General features: G+C 40.6%; 1 protein-coding gene across 6 annotated transcripts in view; it reads right to left on the reverse strand.

The window, feature by feature from the left end:
* The window catches only part of Gapvd1 (GTPase activating protein and VPS9 domains 1), a 99103-nt gene that overhangs the window by 69791 nt on the left and 22474 nt on the right, over positions 1 to 6838 (reverse strand). For 4 of the 6 annotated variants that reach the window (XM_005382465.2, XM_013513178.1, XM_005382462.2 and 1 more), the window contains exon 3: positions 74 to 166. The exons of the other annotated variants lie outside the window; for them this stretch is intronic. The gene's annotated coding sequence lies outside the window, so the exon portion shown is untranslated. The remainder of the gene's footprint in view (positions 1 to 73; positions 167 to 6838) is intronic. 6 annotated transcript variants of the gene reach the window in all.

Consider the following 6838-nt stretch of genomic DNA (forward strand, 5'->3'; position numbering starts at 1 on the left):
AATAAAAATAAAAATAAAAATAAAAATGTACCACATAAAATTAATACTCCACTTAATCTAAACAGGAACTCACCTTCTAAACCATTCAATAGTCCCATACAGGGCTGGGGATATAGCTCAGTGGCACAGCACCTGGCTGGGAAGCACAAGGTCCTGAGTTCAATTCCTGATACAACCAAAAAAAAAAAAAAAATTATATATGTATCTTCAGACTTTTTTTTAGTTCTTTACTAAGCCCAGACCACAAGACCAATTTGCTAAGTACCTGCTTTCTTTAATTAAGTTCGAGAATTATAAGCTTTACTGTTTTCCTTTCTACAATGAGCTGGTCAGAATGCCATAAAAAAAATCATACTGTGGCTGGGCATGGTGGCACATGTCTGCAATCCCAGCACTTGGGAGGCTCAGGCAGGAGGATCATTGAGAGTTCAAGGACAACCTCAACTACACAGTAAAATCCCATCTCAAAAACAAAACAAATAATACGTAAATAAAATCACTGAGTGTGGCCATGCCTGGCAGCCATTTTCTGTATTCTCATGACTTGGGAGGCTCAAGTTTGAGGCTAGCCTGGGCAGCTTAGTGAGATCCTGTCTCAAAATAAAATTTACAAACGGTCAGGATGTAGATCAGTGGTACAGCACTTGCCTCACATGGTCAGAGACCCTGGGTGCAATCTTTAGCAACACCAAAAAAAAAACAAACTATTTTTCTTAATTTAGAAAATCAAAAAGTGGCTTACCCTGCAAAACAATACTTACAATGCTTTAAAAACAATCACTGGGGGCTAAGGGCATAGCTCAGTGTTAAAGCACCTGCCTACAACACGAGGCTCTGGATTTGACCCCTAGCACCACACAACAAAGTAAAACCAAAAAGCTCATCATTCCACACATGTACATATAACCCTCTCATTACCAAACAAAAATCAGTAAAGTATTAAGAAACCATTGGGTAAAATCCAAGAGATTTAAAATATGAATTAATTCTTTTTTTTTTTTTTTTTTTTTGTCTTTTTGAGACAGGGTCTTGCTGTGCAGTTCAGGCTGGCCTTGAGCTCACTTTGTAGCCAGGCTGGTCTCAAACTTGCAACAATCCTCCTGCCTCAGCCTCCTGAGTGCTGAGATCACAGGCATATGCCACCATGCCTAGCTTTTTAATCTATTTTTATACATATATACCTAAATTAAATTCATACCCCATAACTTATTTTATACAATAAATATCACATACCTGTTTTTATTGTTGCTGTGCTACTGGGAATTGAACAAAAGGCCTTTGCACTGACCTATACTCCCAGCCCATTTTTGTACTTCTTAAAATTTTGAGATTGGATCTCAGTAAGTCTCCAAGTTACCCAACCTGGGCTCAAATTTGTGATCCACCCACCTCAGCCTCCCAGAGTGCTGGAATTACAGACCTGTGCTACCAAGCTTAGCTAGCACAGGCCCAATTATCATGTTATTACACTTTTACCTATTTCTCCCATTAAAGTGCAAACACTGTGGGTATAGACACAGCTCTGCATCCTAGTATGGGTGATGACAGGCATAAACTCAAAATTGTTAAAGGTAATTCGATCCAATTGGCACTAAGTTTACTGGCTTACACGTTTTTGAAAAAAAAGACCATACATACAAAAATAATACTAACAGGTTACTACTTAAAAATGACAGTCAGTAGAGGATACAGCTCAGTGGTACAGTGTATGGTCCTGGATTTGATGCCTTGCACCAAAACAAAATCAAACAAGACACTGAGGAAAAGGATTTGAAGATTTTAAAAGCAAAGGCAATAAAGTTGTTCTGCTCTTCTAAGATGCCACTTATAAGATCACAGAAGTTAACAGTCATAAGCTTAGGAATGACTTACATAAAATTTAGACAGCAAATAGCTAGAAGTAAGGAAATTTTACCATTCTGCAGACAACAGGAAAGCACAGGCATTAATTAATTAATTAGTTGTTAAAAGTAAAATAACATATCAGCCTAACGATAAAATAAATATTAACATTAAACTAACAGTTGGGGCCGGGGATTTAGCTCAGCAGCACAGTGCCTGCCTGGCAAGCACAAGGTCATGAGTTTGATTCCTGGTACCAGAAAAAAAATAAAAAATAAGCTAACAGTCATTTAGACTTCTGCCAAGATATCTGCTGTTTTTTCTCAGTAAGCCCTCACAAACCTGTGACTGGTGTCCTCTCATTATCCTCAACTGATGAGTGAGGAAAGTGCTGACATATCTAGTCAGCAGCAAAGTGAAGATTCAAACAATTCCGTTCTACTGACTCCAAGGAAGCACTTGCTCTAAACCAACCTAATCCAAAAAGCTGGGCATGGTGGCCCACACCTGTAATCCCAGCACTCGGGAGGCTGAGGTAGGAGGATAGTTGCGAGTTTGAGACCAGCCTGGGCTACAAAGTGAGCTCAAGGCCAGCCTCAACTGCACAGCAATATCTTGTCTCAAAAAGACAAAATAAAATAAAATAAAATAAAAATAAACCAACTAATCCAAACATTTGTCAGTAATATCTACTTTATAATTATGTTAAGAATTGACTTCTTAGATTTTATAGAACTTTATTTGCTTGTGGTGACATCTACTTCATTTGAGGAGGTAGAGAAAAGAGGATCCTTGCACAGTGTTGGTATAATGTAATTTCATGGAACCGTTATGGAAAACAGTACAAAGTTCCTAAAAGATTAAAAATAAAACTACCACATGATCCAGCAACCCAGCTACTGGGTTTACTTTTTTTTTTTTTTTTTAGTCTTTTTGAGACAGAGTCTCACTATGCAGTTCAGACTGGCCTTGAGCTCATTGTGTAGTCCAGACCGGTCTCGAATTTCCAACAATCCTCCTGCGTCAGCCTCCCCAGTGTTGGGATTACAGGCATGTGCCACCACGCCTGGCTAATGGGTTTACTTTCAAAGGAAATGAAATCAGTTATGTCAAAGATACATTTGCACTTTCAAGCTGCATTACTCACAACAGCCAAAATATGGAATCAACCCATGTGTCCATCAACAAAGATGTAAAAGTAAGAATATGTGTGTATATGTATATGTATATATATATACACATCTCATATATGTATTTATACATACCTATTCACATTCAGCCATAAAAAAGGAAGGAAATCCTGTCATTTGCAACAACATGGATGGAACCAGAGATCATTATCTTAAATAAAATGAGTTAGGCACAGAAAAAAAAGTACTACATGATTTTATTTATATGTGGAATCTAAAAAAGTTGATCTCAGAGAATAGAATGACAGTCTCCAGAGGATGGGACAACTGGGAATATGTTAGTCAAAGCATATAAAATTAGTTACAGCCAGGTACATTGGTGCACACCCGTAATCCCAGTGCTCTGGGAGCCCCAGGCAGGAGGATCACTTTCAAACCTAGTCTGGGCAACTCAGCAAGACCCTGTCTCAAAATTGTAGCCCAGCATGAAGGTCCTCAGTTCAATCTCCAATGCTGAAGAAAAAGGAACATCAGAATTGGAAAGGCTATTAAGGGCTCTCTTCTTCAATTTAATTCAACATATATTATCTAAAATGTTTTCACTGCCAGGCGTGGTGGCGCACACCTGTAATCCCAGCACTTGGGAGGCTGAGGCAAGAGGATCGTTGCAAGTTCGAGACCAGCCTGGGCTACATGGAGAGTCAAGGCTAGCCTCAACTGCATAGCGAGACCCTGTCTCAAAAAGACAACAAACAAAAACAAGCAAATAAAATGTTTTCACTATGCCAGGTCCTGATAATACAGTACAAAATAAAATACACCCAGTTAACACTGAAGCCAGAAGCAACTTTAAGTATGAAGAAGAGAAATAAAAGTCTAACATACAACACTTAACTCCAGAACATAACAATTTCCCTCCTAAAACCCACAATTGTTAGACCTTATTTCTATCATGACTCAGACCCCTAGTCTCAAAACCCAGGACTTGGTCAGGCAGGCATGGTGGCCCACACCTGTAATCACAGCACCTGGGAGGCCAAAGGAGGAGGATCACCAAGAGTTCAAGTCTCATCTGGGCTATATAGTGAGTTTAAGGTCAGCCTGGACTACATAACAAGACTTTGTCTCAAAAAAACAAAAAGAATGGGCCAGGGATGTAGCTCAGTGGCATAAGCACCTGCCTGGACAAACATGAGGTCGTGAGTTCAGGCTGGGGATTTAGCTCAGCAGCACAGTGCCTGTCTGGCAAGCATGAGGTCATGAGTTCGATTCTCAGTACCGGAAAAAAAAAAAAAAAAAAAAAAAAAAAAAAAAAAAAAAGATTATGAGGTCATGAGTTCAATTCCCAGTACCCAAAAAAAAAAGATCCCTCCTCTCCCTTTCCTCAACACCAACTGTACCAAAATCTACCTTGGGTCACAACGCCTTAATTTAGCTTGCCTTTATTTCTGTTCATGTCACCCACAAGAAGCAGCTCAGAACTCCCAAGGCAATGTCATCCTGAACAGCCAGTCCCTAGGTAACTTGGTACATCTCCTCCTCCACCCACAACTCTGGCCCTCCCCACCTCTTCAATCTTTCTCATGATTGTCCCTCACAGATCAGAAAATCTCTAAACTTGAACCTTTTCTGGAAAGGAGTTCTTTACCATCTTGCTGGGTCATAGCTTCTCCATGGGAACACTATTTCCTTTACACACCTCTCAGGTGTAACTATTTTCTCTCCCACAGCCTTCACACTACAACACCTCTTTCACACCATCCTCCCTTTCTTCTCCAGTGGGGGGGCAAAAAACAGCTTTGAATCTCATATCACAGACCACACCCTCCACCCACCATTTCAGTCTTTTCCTACTCTTCCAACACCCCAAACTCTATCATTTGACCCTATCAAGATTTTCAAACTATTGTTCCTACCACTTTTTAAACTAATCATGCGGACTATGGTGGCGCACACCTGTAATCCCAGTACTCCGAAGGCTGATGCAGGAGGATCACTGCAAGTTCAAGACCAGCCTGGGCTACAAAGTGAGCTCAGAGGCCAGCCTGAATTGCATAGCAAGACCCTGTCTCAAAAAGACAAAAAATAAATAAATAAACAAACAAACAATGCTCTGCCTTATCTACACATGTGGATGAGAAAATACAGCCACACTAACATCACTTTAAATTCACAACCACAAACCCCAGACAGGACCACGATGCTGCACAGCATGCCTGGGCCACCACTCTCCCACTCTCCCAGCAGCTAGGTTACGCTACCCTCTCTTCTTTGAAAATCCAACCTCATCCCCATCCTGTTACAGCTTCTTGACTCCTACCTGAGAAAACTAAAGCAATGAGATTTTCCACAAGCTCAGAGCAAAATATAAACACACACACACACACACACACCTGACATACCTGCCTTCTTTTCTTTTCTGGTTTTGGTTTTGATTGTGATTGATGCCCCCTCCATACCAGGAATCAAACTCATGACCTTGCGCTTGCCCCGCAGGTGCTGTGCCGCTGAGCTAAATTCCCAGCCTGTGATCGATTTTTTTTTTTAAGAGACGGGTCTCACTATGTATACAGTTCAGGATGGCCTTTGGCTCACTATGTAACCCAGGCTGGCCTTACACACTTATGGTGATCCTCCCCTCTCAGCTTCCTGAGTGCTGGGATCACAGGCATGCGCCACCATATCCAGTTTCTATCTTCTACTCTGAATGAATTACTTTCTCCCAGTTAAAGGCAGACTTTGCTTGAACACTAGTTCCCTCCCTTCACACCTACTCAAGAAGACTGTTAAAAAAATACCAACCAATCTCCATCTCCATAATCAATATTTCTATCTCTATTGGATCATTCTCGCCAATAGCTCAATGTGTTACTTTTCATTTAAAAAGAAAAGTATCTTTCAGCAGCGTAGAGTGGGCCATGCCTACACTTGCAGCACTTGGAATGCTGAGCCAGGAAGATCAGTTCAAGGCCAGCCTAAGGAACTGAGACCTTACCTACTTCTATCCATCAATCAATCAATCAGATATTGAGCTGGATGTGGTGGTACATGCCTATGACACCAGCACCTAGGAGGGTAACGCAGAAGGATTATGAGCTCAAGGCCAGCCAGGGATACAATGCAAGTTCAAGGCCAGCCTGAACTACTGAAGTCTTTGTTTTTGTTTGCCTTTTTGAGACAGGGTCTCACTATGCAGTTCAGGCTGTTCTTCAACTCATTTTGTAGCCCAGGCTGGCCTCAAACTCACAACAATCCTCCTGCCTCAGCCTCTCTAGTACTTAATTACTGTATCTTACCCAGACTCTGTATCATAAATAAAAAAGATTTTGAGAAATAAGTTGAAACATCTCAACCATTTAATTAGTACTTATCACTGAGAACCCAATGGAAATTTTAGTGGAAAGAATGCAACACATTGGATTTCCCTATCCTACAATTTTACAGAGTACAGACCAACAAACTATGGCTTACAAGCCAAATTTCATTTGTTCGCATAAATACAAATTTATGGGAACACAGCTGTGTCCGATTATTTATATATTGTCTACGGCTGTTTTTATGCCACAACGACAGGGTTAAATACTGTAGTTGCCAGAGTCCTCCACAGTCCATATGGCCCACAGCCTAAGATATTTACTATCTGGCCCTCTGCAGAAAAGTTTGCTAATCCCTGATAAGCAAATATATCTACTTTAATGCAGAAAATGGGTAGAAAAACCAGCCCGATAAGATGAAATTTGTGAGTTATAAAGTACTTGTGTTCCAATCAGGATACACATTATAAAAGTTAAGAACTACTAACTGGTTGTGGGGTCCCAAAGCAATGGGAAGCTGGAGAGAAAAAGCTACAAAGAATGGCTTTCACC

The sequence above is a fragment of the Chinchilla lanigera genome, unplaced genomic scaffold (genome assembly GCF_000276665.1).
Source record: "Chinchilla lanigera isolate Chin_1 unplaced genomic scaffold, ChiLan1.0 scaffold00018, whole genome shotgun sequence".
Lineage (NCBI taxonomy): Eukaryota > Metazoa > Chordata > Mammalia > Rodentia > Chinchillidae > Chinchilla > Chinchilla lanigera.